The 18583-nt window shown below is 42.3% G+C and overlaps 1 pseudogene; it reads left to right on the top strand.

The window, feature by feature from the left end:
• LOC137007528 (dynein axonemal heavy chain 9-like) overlaps nt 1–18583 on the top strand; it is a 66098-nt pseudogene that overhangs the window by 23806 nt on the left and 23709 nt on the right.

Here is an 18583-nt window from a genome sequence, read left to right as displayed (position 1 = left end):
TAACGTGCATTACATAATCAGATTACTTTTTGAAGTAACGAGTAAAGTAATGCATTACAAGTAACGTGCATTACATAATCAGATTACTTTTTAAAGTAACGAGTAAAGTAATGCATTACAAGTAACGTGCATTATGTAATCAGATTACTTTTTAAAGTAATGAGTAAAGTAATGCATTACAAGTAACATGCATTACATAATCAGATTACTTTTTAAAGTAACGAGTAAAGTAATGCATTACAAGTTACGTGCATTATGTAATCAGATTACTTTTTAAAGTAACGAGTAAAGTAATGCATTACTAGTAACGTGCATTATGTAATCAGATTACTTTTTAATGTAACGAGTAAAGTAATGCATTACAAGTAACGTGCATTACATAATCAGATTATTTTTAAATGTAACAAGTAAATTAATGCATTACAAGTAACATGCATTATGTAATCAGATTACTTTTTGAAGTAACAAGTAAAGTAATGCATTACAAGTAACGTGCATAACGTAATCAGATTACTTTTTAAAGTAACGAGTAAAGTAATGCATTACAAGTAACATGTATAATGTAATCAGATTACTTTTTAAAGTAACGAGTAAAGTAATGCATTACAAGTAACATGTATAATGTAATCAGATTACTTTTTGAAGTAACAAGTAAAGTAATGCATTACAAGTAACGTGCATTACATAATCAGATTACTTTTTAAAGTAACGAGTAAAGTAATGCATTACAAGTAACGTGCATTATGTAATCAGATTACTTTTTAATGTAACGAGTAAAGTAATGCATTACAAGTAATGTGCATTACATAATCAGATTACTTTTAATGTAACGAGTAAAGTAATGCATTACAAGTAACGTGCATTACATAATCAGATTACTTTTTAATGTAACTGATAAAGTAATGCATTACAAGTAACATGCATTACATAATCAGATTACTTTTTAAAGTAACGAGTAAAGTAATGCATTACAAGTAACGTGCATTATGTAATCAGATTACTTTTTAAAGTAACGAGTAAAGTAATGCATTACAAGTAACGTGCATTACATAATCAGATTACTTTTTAATGTAACTGATAAAGTAAGGCATTACAAGTAACATGCATTACATAATCAGATTACTTTTTAAAGTAACGAGTAAAGTAATGCATTACAAGTAACGTGCATTACATAATCAGGTTAATTTTTAATGTATCAAGTAACGCATTTCAAGTACAGTACTTTGTACTGACATGCCCGACCCTCGAACGCAGACCGGAGGAAGGGTCTGTGTCGAGGCAGAACCGAGACATGAAAGTACGCGTCCTTCAGGTCTATTGCTGCAAACCAATCCTGGGGACGGTCCAGGATTGGCCGTAGCCCACCGCCCTTTTTCGGTACAATGAAGTAGGGGCTGTAGAACCCCGACTTCATATCGGCTGGAGGGACCGGCTCGATTGTATCCTTCGCCAGGAGGACAGCAATCTCCGCCCGGAGAACAGGTGCACTGTCCAACGACACCTGAGTGAAGTGGACAGCCCTGAAGACCAGGGGACGCCGGGCGAACTGAATCGCATAGCCGAGTCTGATAGTACGAATGAGCCAACTAGACAGGCTGGGGAGCGCTATCCACGCTTCCAGACACTGAGCCAGCGGGACCAAAGGCACCACAGACGCACCGGGGGTGGGGCAGCAAGGCAGAGAGGGACCCGACTCGGACGGCTTGGGAGCGGCCCGGAGTGGGGTCGGACTCTGCGAGGCAGCAGTGTGCATGGGAGACGGCGCATGGGACGCGGTCTGCGCCATCACACTGCCGCCTGCTGGCGAATGGGAAGGGAGCTGCCAGCGGCGAGGCGGGCCTGGCACACTGGCAGACACACCTAGTTGTGACCTGGAGTTTGAGGAAACTGCTGTTTTTGTGGCAAAGTGGGTACCGCTGGACTCCGGAGAGCCAGCGGCGGTAGATGGACAGCCGCCACAAAATCCCCCCGGCCCTCCTCCGGGGGTGGGAGAGCAGATGGAATACTCTCCCAAAGGGCAGGAACCTTCCGCTCCAGGTCACCTGTCTCAGGGCCGAGTTTTCCCCGACCGCTTGCCACCTGGCTTGGCAGAGACGGGCTGGGCACCACGTCCGCGACCGGCACCCTGCTGTTTGGCTGGTGTAGGCTGCTGCTTTGCCGACTTAGCAGGGGCAGAGGAAGACGCAGGCGGGCGCCCTCGGCGACGAGCGGGCTGAGGCTGAGCCACGGGCAGCGTGGTGGAGGCAGCAGCGGACCGCCGTGGCATGACATGTCTGATAGCCTCAGCCTGCTTCTGTGCAGCGGAGAACTGTTGGGCACAGCTCTCCACCGCGTCGCCGAAAAGGCTGACCGGAGACATGGGGGAATCCAGGAACCGATGTTTGTCGGTCTCCCTCATGTCTGCCAAGGTCAGCCAGAGGTGGCGTTGCTGGACTACCAGAGTAGACATCGCCTGGCCAACAGAACGCGCTGTCACCTTCGTTGCCCGGAGGGCAAGGTCAGTGGCAGCGCGCAGCTCCCCAAGCAGCTGTTGGTCAGGACCTTCCTGGGGCATCTGCGACAGCGCCTTTGCCTAATAGACCTGCAAAAGGGCCATCGCGTGCAGGGCAGAGGCAGCCTGCCCACAGGCACTGTAAGCTTTCTCAGTCAGACCGGCTGAGAATTCACAGGCCTGGGACGGGAGACGCGGCTCACCGCGCCAGCCAGCGGCCGTTGGACACAACTGCATCGCAACAGACCGCTCGACTGGCGGGATCCTTGCGTATCCCCTGGCTTCCCCGCCGTCCAGGGAGGTGAAGGCGGACGAGGGACCAGGCCCTGTACGAGCCCCATACGGAGCTTGCCAAGACCTGGTCACCTCATCGTGTACTTCCGGGAAGAAAGGCATTGGGGCGACCCCCCCCCCCCAAGTACCAATCGTCCAACCGAGATGGGCCGGGACAGGGTGGAGGGTTCCACTCAAGCCCGACGCACAAGGCGGCCCGGGAGAGCACAGCTGTGAGCTCCGGATCCGACTCGGGCAACGCTACCGTCCCGGGCGGCAGCGCGTCCGAATCTTCCTCCCCCGAGGACTCAGGCTCACCTTCCGATGCAGCGATCGACATCCGATCCGCCGCCGGCACAACAAAGGTAATGGCTGGACAGTCCGTAGAGGGCCCAGCGGAAACCAACGGTGGCACGATGGGTTGCGGTGCTGATGAGGCGGCAGGGGCCCGAGGAGCGTTTCCGCTCGGCGGGGGAGCCCTGACCGTTATCCTCAGGTCGCCCTCCCTATACAGCGCCGTACCGTCATTCCGGTTCCCGGGGCCGGAAAAAACGGTCGTACGCGGCATAGGAGAGGGGACTCCCGCTTCCTGAGATTTCAGGAAGGAGAGCCTCGACCTCAGCACCACGATGGTCATGTTCCCGCAATGGGAACATGAACCATCCACAAAAGCTGCTTCAGCGTGCAGAATGCCCAAACACGAGATGCAGCGATTGTGCCCATCAGCAGGGACCAGGGAACGACCGCACCCAGTAACGCACAGACGAAATGACATACTGTTAGGGTTCGTCTGTAAAGCTCTTTTAGAAGGGGAAGTCAACTCACTCGTGCTGAAGCACCCAGGGAGCGACGCGATGTGTCAGGTACACCACTCCCTGACACACCGAGGAACCGGCCCAAATCGCTACACACACACACTCTTTGTGTTTGCTGTGAAAACAGCAGTTTTAGAGCTTATAGCTCAGCTCCTCGGAGACTCGCGACCTCGCTGAACGTGCCCTCTTCACCAGCACTGTAAGCTCGCTGTAAATCCTCTTCTGAGGCAATGTTTTAGAATAAAACAAACGAAGAAAGGAGTCTTCTGAACAGGACACCAGTGAATGGCTCCGAAGCGAAAGACAGAGTGCGATTGCATCTGCTTCCTATTTATATACACCTGTCGGGGGCGGTGCGCATTATGCAAATATCGCACGCCAATTCCATTGGCTTGTTTTAGTTTACACGAAGATGATAGAGCTCTCTAAGCGATATCCCAATTCTACTGACGTACGTCGAACGTGACCGACTGAAAGGGAACGAGTAAATTAATGCATTACAAGTAACGTGCATTATGTAATCAGATTACTTTTTGAAGTAACAAGTAAAGTAATGCATTACAAGTAACATGCATTACATAATCAGATTACTTTTTAATGTAACTGACAAAGCAATGCATTACAAGTAACGTGCATAACGTAATCAGATTACTTTTTAAAGTAACAAGTAATGCATTACAAGTAACGTGCATTACATAATCAGATTACTTTTTAAAGTAACGAGTAAAGTAATGCATTACAAGTAACGTGTATAATGTAATCAGATTACTTTTTAAAGTAACGAGTAAAGTAATGCATTACAAGTAACATGTATAATGTAATCAGATTACTTTTTGAAGTAACGAGTAAAGTAATGCATTACAAGTAACATGTATAATGTAATCAGATTACTTTTTGAAGTAACGAGTAAAGTAATGCATTACAAGTAACGGGCATTACATAATCAGATTACTTTTTTACCACTGATCAGATCTGTGGGGTGGTTTATTTGGTAACTTCTCTGCATTTAACACTATTCAGCCAACACTACTACAGAGTAAGATGGAGAATGCTGGAGTATGGCCAGAGTATGGTGAATTAGATAACTGATTATCTCTCTCATAGACCACAGCATGTGAGGATGCAGGAGTAGTGAAGTGTAGTGCTGGAGTTCCTCAAGGAACAGTTTTAGCTCCATTTTTGTTCACTTTTTATACATCAGATTTTCAGTAGAACTCTAATTTTGTCACCATTAGAAATTTTCTGATGATTCAGCAATTGTTGGTTGCATAACTGACCATGATGAGAGTGAATATAGGGAGCTATTATTGAAGAATTTCACAGACTGGTGTGAGGAAAACTGTCTCTCTAAATGCTGGTAAGACAAAGGACATTGTGGATGATTTTAGCAGATCTCCTCCTCAAGTGGTACCAGTAAACATACGTGAGTCAGAAATTGAGATTGTATCTAGGTGTTTATTTGAATAACAAGCTTGATTGGTCTGACAATACGATGCAAGATTACAAGTAACATGTATAATGTAATCAGATTACTTTTTGAAGTAACGAGTAAAGTAATGCATTACAAGTAACGTGCATTACATAATCAGATTACTTTTTTAATGTAACTGATAAAGTAATGCATTACAAGTAACATGCATTACATAATCAGATTACTTTTTAAAGTAACGAGTAAAGTAATGCATTACAAGTAACGTGCATTACATAATCAGATTACTTTTTAAAGTAATGAGTAAAGTAATACATTACAAGTAACAAACACTATGTAATCAGATTACTGTTTAATGTAACAAGTAATGCATTACAAGCAACATGCATTAGCATTACATAAATGGATTACTTTTTTGATGTAACGAGTAAAGTAACACATTACAAGTAACATGCATTACTTAAGCAGAATTTATGTACTTTTCTGATGTAATAACTAATGCATTACTGTATAAATTTACACATTAATATTTGTTTTACTTTTTTTTTACTTGTCAGTTTTATTAATTTGCTTAAACATTTTGTTTTTTAAACACTGAATCCTCTGTCTTCTCCATATCTTAGTAACTCAGACATGCACACGCATACATGCGGAAATAGACAAAAAGGTACAAAAGAAACATAACACATTACTTTCAATAACAAGAACTGTACGGCAGGTAATATAACCCGTAATGTTCAGAGATCTTTTGTATGACAAACAGTAGCTCTAGGGCTCAAGAGATACTCTAAGTGCTCAAAAATAAAATAACAAACGCCTTAAAAATTAAACACTGCATTAAACACTTGCAAAAAATACTAGGATATTGAATTACTTGCAGAGGGAATGAGGTCGTACTATTTGCCAAGAGAATTCTCTTATGTGATCGCGATAACGGTGTATATCCCTCCGTCGGCCAGTGTTATTAATGCTTGTGAATATATTAATACTGTTACAGCCAGGATGCAGTTAAAATATCCTCATTAACTGATTACTATCTCTGGTGATTTTAACCGAGCATCTCTACATAATACTCTTCCCACGTTTACTCAGTATGTGGGCTGTGATACGAGAGACAATAAAACCTTGGACCTGTTTCATGCAAATGTAAAAGAAGCTTATAGATCTTCACTGCTTCCTCCACTGAGGCGATCAGATCATAATCTTGTTTACATTAGGTCTGTTTATGTGCCGGTTGTGATGAAGAAACCGGCAGTAATAAGAACAGTTAAGATATGGTCTGATTCTGCCTATGAAGCATTAATGGATTGTTTTGAAACAACTGATTGGGAGGTTTTGTGACGAGGATATTGTTAGCTTAACTGAGCGCATTACAGATTATATTGTGTTGACAACACAAGATCAAATGTTATTCACACAACAAGCCTTGGGTCACCTCTGAGTTGAAAGTATTATTAAACGAGAAAAAGAGGGCGTTTTCAGTGGGTGATAAGGATGAGCAAAAGAGAGTACAGAGGTTATTAAAAGTAAAAGTTAGACAGGGGAAAGAGAATTATAAGTTAAAAATGGAACGAAAACTACAACAAAAGAATGTGAGAGAGGTTCGGAAAGATCTAAATGTGATGTCCAGACGTGGAAATAAAATAAGGGGATATATTGCCCCTGGTGGTCAGACGAGGGTGAATGAACTTAATTTATTTTTTGATTTGATGGTGGGTCTGATGCTTCTGAACGGTCCGCACTAGTAGAATACCACAGAGCTCTTCATCACAGCTCTAATCTCATCCTTTGCTCCCATTTGTGAGTATGTTCCTGTTTTTTCTATGTGAGTTGAACAAGTAAGCAGTGGGTTAAGGAGAATTAAGATGAAGAAGTCTCCAGGTCCTGATGGTATTAATCCTAGAGTCCATAAGGCCTGTGCTGATCAGATCTGTGGGGTGGTTTATTTGGTAACTTCTCTGCATTTAACACTATTCAGCCAACACTACTACAGAGTAAGATGGAGAATGCTGGAGTATGGCCAGAGTATGGTGAATTGGATAACTGATTATCTCTCTCATAGACCACAGCATGTGAGGATGCAGGAGTAGTGAAGTGTAGTGCTGGAGTTCCTCAAGGAACAGTTTTAGCTCCATTTTTGTTCACTTTTTATACATCAGATTTTCAGTAGAACTCTAATTTTGTTACCATTAGAAATTTTCAGATGATTCAGCAATTGTTGGTTGCATAACTGACCATGATGAGAGTGAATATAGGGAGCTATTATTGAAGAATTTCACAGACTGGTGTGAGGAAAACTGTCTCTCTAAATGCTGGTAAGACAAAGGACATTGTGGATGATTTTAGCAGATCTCCTCCTCAAGTGGTACCAGTAAACATACGTGAGTCAGAAATTGAGATTGTATAGGTGTTTATTTGAATAACAAGCTTGATTGGTCTGACAATACGATGCAAGATTATAAGAAGGGTCAAAGTCGAATTCATTTGTTAAGGCGGCTGAGATCTTTCGGTGTATGTCATGCACCAATCAAGACCTTCTGTGATTTTTTTACTCTGTCACATGTTGGGGACTGTTGGAAAAGGAGAAGAATAAGTTAAACAAACTTATAAAGAAGGCAGGTTCTGTTGTGGGGAGATAATGCAGGATAAAATGATAAAATGATTGGGAAATTGTCTTCTATGATGAATCATGATGGTCATCCCCTTCATCAAAGATTCATGAAGATTAATTCATCCTCGCTGTTATAAGGAGTATTTTAGGAAGTCTTTTTTACCAACAGTAAACAGCTTTTAGACTGTACAACCAGCGTTATACAAGATGATTGAGTATATATTTTTAGGAATACTCGGTTGTATATAATCATGTTTTGCGAAACTGATACAGGAGGAAAAGTGTTGCTGTCGTTGTGAATGTTGTTTGTTTTTCTGTCTGTTTATTTAGTGTTGTGCTGCTGTGACATGTAAATTTCCTCTAGGGGATTAATAAAGTTCTTCATCATTATCATCATCAAAATAACCTCTCAGTGAAATACACATGAGAGAAAGTCATGCAAAAGTAACATAAAATGTAACAAAGTAATTATTTTTTAGGGAGTAAGACAATATTAGAATGCATAACTTTTAAAAGTAGCTTTGCCGCTGCACCGGCGGTCAGAGAAACCTGCGAGACGCGTGTGCTGGTCACTCGGGCGCACAGAGAGAGTTTCGAATATGAAAGTGTTCTTGCAAATGCTGCTCATCCACCCAGAAAATATCTGCTTAGCATTTGATGTTCTTGTTTATAAGCTGGAATTTCACCGTGAGCTCATTTCTAGAAAACAAAAGATGCCCTGCATAATTTTGCGTGCTTCTGTTTGTTGCGATTGATGCTTTCCAGTGATGCACTCATGAGTCTCTGGTTTCTCTCTCTGTCATGTGGCAACATCTACAAAGGTCTGGTGCAAACAGGAGCCCGGGGCTCGACGAGCTCTCTGTGGAGGAGCTGTCGTCTGTGGTGGCGGTGCAGGTGAGTGACTTACGACATGGTTACGAATAACCAACAGCTCTGAGCTGCTGGCCAGATTTATGAGTCTATCAGCTTAGAAACCTTGAAACAGAACCAGGGAAAGTTTTCAGCTGTAAAGAAAGATATAATGCATGGGGAAATTATGCCGTTATGATTCGCTCAGCCGCTTATGTGTCACACCATCTCATAGTGTCCTGGCATCTGCTGTTTGCCATTGAGATTTTATGCCTTGCAATTCACAGGGAAGCTGAAGACAATGTGTACTCAATGAATCATCTTCATTACAGACGTCATTTGCTCACAATAGCTATTGTGGTGAGGATGATGGTGGCCGTGATTATGATGTGTAGCTGCTCGTCATTTATCTCGAGACGCATTTTGTTGCATTACAGTTCGACGGGTTTTAATGGCCGATTCCTGGAACTGTGCACTTTTCCCTCTGAGAATGACTTGTCTGAAATGTCAGGACACTGAAAGGTGTTTCTCCCTTGAGATAAAAAATGAATTACCTTTCCTTTTGTAGTGTTTTCAGAGAGCAGCTGTCATGAAGAACAATTTACAGTGAATCAGAACAGAGTAATGATACGAGGCGTTTGTCAGGGAAGTGCCTGCTGTTTAGTGTTTTTAAGTAGGAGGATATTTCGCAGGGATGTAGCCCTTTTAAAATTTTATTCTCACAAAGACAGATAGAATTAATTTTCCATTCGGTTCAGCTAAAACAAACAGAAGGAGCTCCAGACGTATCAATATTGAGACAAATTAAGCGAGCTCTAGCGTTCACCTCACCATGGGAGGAGAACAGATCTGCAGAGGAGGGTCCGCAAATATCAAGCACTTTGTTTTCATCGTTTCAGTTATTATGAATAAAGAGACTGTTGTTAACCCAGGCAATTAATGGAATAGGAAACAAAAACGATCATTCTGTCTTCATTTACTCTCCGAACCTGTACTGAGAGGGATATAGGGAATACTGAAAGCAGAGATATATATATATACTGTACACCGATCAGGCATAACATTATGAGCACCTTCCTAATATTGTGTTGCTGCCAAAACAGCCCTGACCCGTCGAGGCATGGACTCCTCTAGACCCCTGAAGGTGTGCTGTGGGATCTGCACCAAGATGTTCGCAGCAGATCCTTTAACTCCTGTAAGTTGTGAGGTGGATCCTCCATGGATCGGACTTGTTTCTTCAGCACATCCCACAGATGCTCGACTGGATTGAGATCTGGGGAATCTGGAGGTCAAGTCAACACCTCAAACTCACTCCTCAAACCATTCCTGAACCATTTGTGCTTTGTGGCAGGAGCATTATCCTGCTGAAAGAGCCACAGCCACCAGGGAATAGCGTTTCCATGAAAGGCTGTTCATGGTCTGAACAATGCTTAGGTAGGTGGTACGTGTCACAGTAACATCCACATGGATGGCAGGACCCAAGCTTTCCCAGCAGAACATTGCCCAAAGCATCACACTGCCTCCGCCGGCTCGCCTTCTTCCCATAGTGCATCCTGGTGCCATGTGTTCCCCAGGAAAGAGACGCACACGCACCCGGCCATCCACGTACATTAGTGAGTCTCAGCCGCCCATGACCCTGTTTCCGGTTCTCCACTGTTCCTTCCCTGGAGCACTTTTGATAGATCCTGACCACTGCAGACCGGGAACACCCCACAAGAGCTGCAGTTCTGGAGATGCTCTGACCCAGTCTCTAGCATCACAATTTGGCTCTTGTCAAACTCGCTCAAATCCTTACGCTTGCCCATTTTTCCTGCTTCTAACATTAACTTTGAGGACAAAATGTTCACTTGCTGCCTAATATCTCCAGCCACTAACAGGAGCCGTGATGAAGAGATGATCAGTGTTATTCACTTCACCTGTCAGTGTCATGATGTTATTACTGAACGATGTGTATAAAGTTGACATGTAAATGTTAATAAATGATAACTGAATTTTTACTCTTGGGTTGACTCGCACTGTAAGTTAATGTTTCCCAGTAATTTCCACTCATCTTTTTGTTTCGGTCACCATCTCAGGTGGAGTTAGTCCCGAACGCTGCACTCCTCTGCTGTTTCAGCTGCTCTTAATGCTCGCCTGCGCTTGGTTTCGCTGCTCTGCTATAGAACAGTATGTAAAATTCATGAAGGCACTATATAGTGTGGGATTTGGAGTTCACGTAAGGCCATGGCAAAGTAAAGCCTCATATCTTATTCCATCAGCTCTCAGCAATATGTGACTCATACTTAATGTTATATGTCAGTGTTTATCTGCTTCTCACCTGAACTCTATCAGACGGTGTCTTCAGTGCTGAAGCGTCTGAATCATTTGTGTTTTGCTGACACTAAACTGATCCACACACCCTGCTAGACAGGTTAACCATTGGGTGTGACGCCGTAATCCGATTAGATGGGTTTTGATTGTCGCTTCATTAAATATTCCATTAAAGCACAACCGTGGCTGTGTCCTGATCTAGTGCTTAATCTCCGGCCTGTAATTCCTCTCTTCCACACACACTGACCAGTGGAAAATATGAATTTATAACAGAAAATTCAATTTGATTATTTCATCAAGGTCAGTGGAGGGAATGAAAGGAACAAGGATTTGGCAATTTAAACAAGACGTGTTTCTTTACAGCGTTGCGTATGCTTTAAATGACAGCTCTAGAGCGTAACCGTGATCTCGCTGGACTTGTTTCTGGAAGTATTTCATTTTCTTTATAGGGATTTATGAAGTTCTTAAAGGGGACATGACTTGTATTTTTTATTTATTTTTTGTTCATTGAGGTTCACTTATCAAGTCAAGTCACCTTTATTTATACAGCGCTTTTTGCAATGCAGATTGTGTCAAAGCAGCTTTACATTGATAACTGGTACATAATTAAACTTATAATGTTAAAGTTTGTTTATAAATGTATTGCAAATTTTTCAAACATGTACAGAAATAAGTTGTTTAAAAGTAAACTGGATTATATGATTTGCAATGCTTCATTTCAGTTCGGTTCGGTTTTTCCATCGTAACATTGACTTCTGGTTAGTGCATTATGGGTAGCGTCACTGTTAAACACAAGTCTTCGCAGATGTTCGTCTCAGAGCTCATGATAGATCTGTCTAAAAATGTTTATTGTCGTTGTTAAGAAAATGAATGTGATTTTTACTTCTGTACACTGATTTATTCTCACTTTCTCATTGCTTCTTAAGTGCAAGTAACACACTTTCTGCGTCATTTATATTGTTAATGTATGATCCATCAGGCCAAAAGTGTTCAAGATGTCATTCGAGACAAGAAGAAGAGGTTTTCATGGGCGAGGATGTAAACCTGGTCCCTTCAGTGGGCATCTTCTGCCGGAAAACCTCAAGGCTCTCTTCAGGTGCTCTTAGGATTTGCATTTCATTTGGTGCCGTTTGCTCTTAAAGGGGAATTCTGCCGTTTTAACCATCCGCATCTGCATCCTGCTTATAAGGAGATTGGACGCCACCTGTGCTCTTTTATAACAGAGATTTCCAACTTTAGCATTTTTACCTTTTTACATATCAAACAATAAAGAGCTCTGTTTTGCTCAGCATTCAGAAACACATTTTAATTTGACCGGCTAAACTTTATTTTTTGTCTGCAGACTCGATTCATATTCACACGCAGATGACCTGCGGCTGCTGTCCAGGTGTTTCTCCATCAGGACTGTTGTTTTTATTAGCATACTATAGTTCGAGTTATTGATGGAAGGCCTTTTCTGATGTGACGCCTGAGGCGTTTGTGTTGTGGATCAGCAGGTATCAGGATCAGTCCCATTAAGAGACCAGAGAGAGGCCGTTATTAAATAATGAGAACTGAAAGTACAGATTTCACACATACTGCATGATATTTGAACATTTGATTTGATTTTTCTATAGCAGGCTACTGTGTAACACACTTTAAACATTAAAGCACAGTGAGTTATAGAGCATAACCTTGATTTCCCATTTGTTTTCTCCATAGGGATTTATAAAGTTATTTTTTTAGAAAGATTTACTTTTATAATTCTAACATGTTCCTTCAGGTTCACTACTAATGGTAATTATAAGTTTCTGATCCGTTTTTAATGGGACTGATCCACCAAACATCACATCAGAGACATTTTGTCCATCAGAAACTGCAGGTCTGTCGTTTCAACATCAATGGGAATAAAAACATCAAAGTGTCCAGTGGTTTGTGAGCCTGATCTGATCTGCATGAATGATCGTTTGCAGATGTTGTTGTTTCTTCATGTTTCTGTGGTTTCTCCGTCCTGTAGGTCATGTGTGATGGTGGTGCCGGACGTCGATCTCATCGGTGAGGTCATGTTGGTGGTCGAGGGTTTCATCTAGGCTCGACTTTCTCTCTCTATCAGCTCTGCAAACCGGTTCAGAAGTCTTTATACTGTATAGTCTTAAAGTGTGGCTCCAATGCCATTACGGTTTCCCTAGAGAGCTGTTAGAGATCAAGGCCTTTAGTGAGAGCTGTTTCTCTAGGAATGTTTAACCGTCATTGAGACTTTATTTGATTGCGATGTTATGAGACACCCAATTTCTTTCTAATAAAAATGCCATCAATCATACTTCTGTTACTCTATAAATAGTTTTTAGGTACATTTGATACACAATGTGAAATATGAACAATCAAAGTCTTTATTATTCAATGGTGTGTGACAGCAGTAGCTGGAGTCGATTGGACTCTCAGTCTCGCCGTCACAGGATCACTGGGCTCTGTGTCAGTGCTGGTCGTGTCCGGTTCCCTGAAGAGAGGAGATCCGTGCAGACCGCAGGACCAGGTGCTGATGAGGGCCCTGAGACGGTGACCGATGACATGCCTGTCTTCAGGGGCCTCGTCAGGACCTCTTCCCCGCGCTCGACGTGCCGCACAAGAGGGACATGGACTTTGATAAATTTGTCAAGCAGTCCGTGTTGGACGTCAAACTGCAGGCCGAGGACAGCTTTGTGCTCAAGGTAAGTTCAGGTGACACATGACCAACTCAGCACAAACTCACCTGCTCAGGTGTGTCAGGTTTGTTCTTCTATGATGGTCAGCTCCTCACCAGGGACATCAGACGCTAAACAGAAGATCATTGGCCAGTCCATATGGGGTTTTCAATAGAATGAACAATCTAAAGTGCATTTATATATAAATTCATCCTGTGAAAACTATTTTGTAATTGGACATTGTTACCATGGAAACAGTACCTTAAAACCTGTTTGCTGGCTCCTCCCCCAGTAGGTGGTGTCATGTTTCAAATTTTACAAAATTTACTGCGCTATTTTATAACAAAAAAAATTCTAATCTTGACAAACTCATCGTTGGAAAGGTCTGAGACTCGGGATTTCATATTTGGTCACTGATTTGTGATAGAATTGACATTATATTTATTATTAAATGTATTTGTTTGTGACAGGAGAACAAATTTTGTGATATCAACTCAAAAAAATTGGAACAGAACTTGGTTAAACGCATGCTTCTTAGACTCCACATAGTTTTTTAAAATATATATTTTGTATAAAATAAAAAATGCTTAGTACAGAGCATTTGCTTTACAGTAAACTTAAACTTCTATAAACTTTGCTGCAATAATATTATTATAGTATTCCAAAGCATTTATAAAGATTGTGTTGAAATTTTCATGCACAAAACAGTGAAGTAAACAAGCTTGCTGAAATGAAAAGAAAACCCGATAATCTCAAAATGATGACTGATTTGATGAGTGATTAGTTTAATACTACATAAGATCATTATACCACATTAGTATACAGCAGGTAGTTCTGATCCTGAAAGAGTTGTGAGGTTTTGTGAATGTGTGTTTGTGGTTCCCATCGAGAAACGTGGAGCCGAAGGCTTTGAGTGAAGACGGGAAATTGCTGTCGTTTCATTCCGCTCACATTCTCTGTTCCAGACAGCCTGTCAGTTTATTCGGCAATACGCAAAACTCAATGCTTCGGCTGTGGAGAAATGAATTCAGAGGTCCTGATCAATGCCGCACTCGCATTTTTCTCAACTTTACTACCTCTTCTTCGCTTGCACATTATCTTCCTTTAAGAGCCATAAACCTGCTGTTGTTTCAAGCAAATAGACATTAGTGTCAAAGCAGTCTGGAAGTGGATATATTGGACAAATCAAAGATAGCAGGAATTACAGTGTAATAGTGCCTCAGGTGCCGGAGCGCAGCTCTAATGTGGAGCATTAGGACGAGGTCTGGATATCAGCCGCTCAGCTCAGCAGAGCCAGGGGAAATAAGTGCAATCTCACACAGGTCAAAGAGCCACAGAAACAACATAACAGCAGTCCATCAGCCGAGGCCGGCCCTGCACCACGTGTTTAACCCCCGCCGCACACGCGCCTGACTCCGGACCGGCCCGTCTGACCGGCTGAACCGTCTGCTGTTTGATTTGTTGGAGGGGAAGAGGTGCGGTCTGAAGCTCTGGTCTGCCATTAGACATCGGATCAAAGCAGCAATCAGCGAACCCTCCGAGATGCCAAAGCAGCGCTGAAGAGCCCGACGGGGAGCTGCATCAATGCCATTGATTGAACATGCCATCAGTTCCAAGAGGAAAATCTCTGGCTTTTGCTCCACTTCTCTCTCAGAGGGAAGCAGCTCTCGGTTTAAGTGTTTATCGTTCTCATAGTGCTCCAGAAATCCAGATCTAATTGTGAGGCCACGCTTGCTGAGTCTCAGCCGGCTTACAGTTCTGAAGCGTCAATGATACACACTCCGTATTTTTCCAAATACAAATCACATTGTTCTCAGACGTACTGCGACTTATATAGTCCAATTAGAGGGTTCGTTCACCCAAAAAATGAAAATGCTGTCATTAATTACTCTCCCTCATGTCGTTCCACACCCGTAAGACCTTCGTTCATCTTCAGAACACAAATTAAGATATTTTTGATAAAATCCGAGCAATACAATCAAAACTTTCGAGGTTCAGAAAGGAACTAAAGACATCGTTAAAACAGTCATGTGACTGCAGTGGATCAACCTTAATGTGATGAAGAGACGAGAATACTTTTGTAATAAATATATTTGACGCAGTAACACAGTGAAGCTTCCGTGTTTACGTCCGAATGCCGGCTCAGTGTTGGCCAAAGCTGGTCATGTGATCAGCATGACGCATGCGTGTGAAGCCGGCCAATAATGAGTCGGCGTTCTGATGATGAACCTGGAAGCGCTGGACGTAAACAACGAATGAGAATGACACAGAAGAGAAGAGATTGATGAATAAAGTGGTTATTTTTGTTTTGTTTTTGCGCACAGAAAGTATTCTCGTCTCTTCATAACATTAAGATTGAACCACTGCAGTCACATGACTGTTTTAACTATGTCTTTAGTTCCTTTCTGGACCTTGAAAGTGTTGATTATATTGCTTGGATTTCATCAAAAATATCTTAATTTGTGTTCTGAAGATGAATGAAGGTGTGGAACAACATGAGGGTGAGTATTTAATGACAGAAACTTTTTTGAGTGAACTAACCCTTTAACATCAAGTACTCGAAACATGCGTAAAGGTCAGACATTTAGATTCGAGCTGAATGAGAGAGAGCTCACGTTTATTTGTGTAGTGCACACTTCACACGTCACTACTTTCAGTTTCATTTTAAATGAATTAGTTTAGTTTAGTGAATCGCTCAGTGTTTGATGGTCTGATTCGTCTGTGTTTGGTGTTACAGAGTCAGTAGTTGTTGAGAGTTTTGGGTTTTAAATGACATTTCTGCAGTTGTTTGGTGATGCTTGTGGTGCAGAAATGACACACTTTGCCTTTAAACAAATCGAATGTTTAAATTGTTGTTTAGACCTCAGTATAGGGAACAGAGAAGTGTTCAGCTCCCACTGGATCCAGAGCGGGTTTGATGGAGGACTCAGTCCCGTCCTGTGACTGTTCAGTTTAATTACTGCTGCGGTGTCATTGAACAGCACAGGGAGAAGATTTCTTGAACTTTTTGTTGTTTTTGTTTTGAAATGTTTGGCGTGAAGTCACACTGGTGCTGAAACTCTCCAGACACTTTCTCAGGATGAAAGTGAAAGCTGTTTCAGCCAGCCAAGCTAGTTTGTCTCTCGTGTGTGTGGTTTATAGCCGAAAACATCGAGCAAAGCAGCGCTGTGTGTGTGTCAAATCTGGCTCTTCTTCTTCTCCGGTGGTTCAGCCGGAGGAGCTGCTGGCCGTCCGTCACTCCGTGTTGTTGGTGGGAAACACGGGCAAATCCCAGCCTCTCCACAAGACACATCAGAGCATGAAGCGCAGGGCCGCCCGGGTCGATCTCAACCCTACAGCAGTCGGTATTGTCAATCCAGCCACGTGCGAGTGGAAATACAGCGAGGGCCAGCGCTTCCATCACGGCCCAGTGCCAGATTCAACACGTGTGCGTTTCCCCGCAGGGCTGTTTTCTAATATCATGCGTGAACTGGCCAACATCAGTCACACCGGGCCCAAGTGGATTGTCCTGGATGGCGATATCGATCCGATGTGGATTGAGTCGCTGAACACAGTAATGGATGATAACAAGGTAAAGCCGAGACGGCCAGAACTCCAGCTCAATATCAGCTTTGGCACTGCATTCAGATATCTCTAGGAAAGAGACCGACACGTACAGGCGGAGCGCATTCAAATGACCCTGACCTTTAGATGACCTTTATCTGTGTGTGTGAGTGTGTGAGTGTGTGAGATGCTGGCCAGTAATGAGCGGGTTCCTCCGGTGTTTGAGAGAAACTCTGAATCCTTCATTCTAATATTCCATCACAGGGTTATTATCGTTCACCAAAACTAAACTATTAAAAACATTTCTGTTAAGTGTTAAGTTAATATAGATGTGCTGCTGAATATTCATGTAGAAACACTGAGAAAATGTCTTTAAAATGTAATAAAAGGAATTTTAATGTAGTTTTCGTGTCAATGATGGTTTTTGATGATATTGAAGTGTTTAGTGTAATGTGTTCAGATGGTGTCGTCACTATCTGAGATATCACTGAAGTTATAGTTGAAGTGTAGTAATGTAGAGTTTAGTGATACAAACTGAATGTATCTTACGATAAACACGACTCCACAGCTTTAATCTCATGATCACGTGCCGTTTCTCCTTACATCAACCCTGCTGATTTAGGCTGGAATTGACCGGAGAAAAGTCCAGTCGGAGAAGGCCAATCTGACCATTCTGTTGGACAAGTTCCTCCCATCATGCCTCGATACTCTCTGGTCAAGGTGCGTCACCAGGAGCTTTCCTCTCTTATAAGTTAGAAACGACGTACCGGTTTTGAATTCTGGCTTTCTCCTTCAGCCTCCCTAGAGCCGGACTAACGCTCGACTCATTAATATTAATTAGGTCCCATAACTGAGAATTCTAAGATTTAGCAACATCAGCATGAACTGATTAATATTCATGAGCTAAACTTCTTATGCGCTCCATGTACCCTTCACTGGTGTTATTTTAGTGTACTATTAGAGTTTTTATTCATATTTGAATTTGTTTTCTGTTTCATTCTAAACTTGTTGTGGGTTTGTATGTTTTTATATGTCTATATAGTGTTTTTATTATTATTTTAGTGCATCAAGTTAAACTAAATGAAAATGAGAAGTGTTGACTTGGCTACTAGCTGAAATAAATAAGTTTAAGGTTTTTATTTATTTTATTTTAGTGAGGGTGAGTTCCACTGATCCAGACGTGTGTTTCTGAGTGTTAAAGGTGTTGTTGAGCTGTCCGTCCTGATCCAGGTTTAAGAAGCTCATCCCTGTTCCTGATCAGCGTTTGGAGCTGTTCCTCGTCCCAGAACACACCGCTCCTGACAGCCGTAAGGATCTGTACTGGCTCTTCAGCCCTTCAGAGGGACTGTGTTCCAGGATCAGGTGGATCTCCATGAGTTCATGATGAATGAGTGTTTTATTGTCCTTCTGTGGTTTCTGCGCTCTTTCTCTGCAGCTCGTGGAATTCAGTTAGTGGAGATGGAGTTCAAAAGCGTGAAGTTTCCAGCTCAAAGCACAGCATTCGATTACTACATTGATCCGAGAGCAAAACATTTGAGCTCTGGTCAAAAACGGTTCAGAAGTTTGAGAAGCTCTGCAGGTTAGAATCGATGAGTTTATAGT

The sequence above is a fragment of the Chanodichthys erythropterus genome, chromosome 19, assembly GCF_024489055.1.
Source record: "Chanodichthys erythropterus isolate Z2021 chromosome 19, ASM2448905v1, whole genome shotgun sequence".
Taxonomy (NCBI): Eukaryota; Metazoa; Chordata; class Actinopteri; order Cypriniformes; family Xenocyprididae; genus Chanodichthys; species Chanodichthys erythropterus.
Note: the sequence above shows the minus strand (reverse complement) of the source record. Positions and strands in the feature narration are given on the sequence as shown.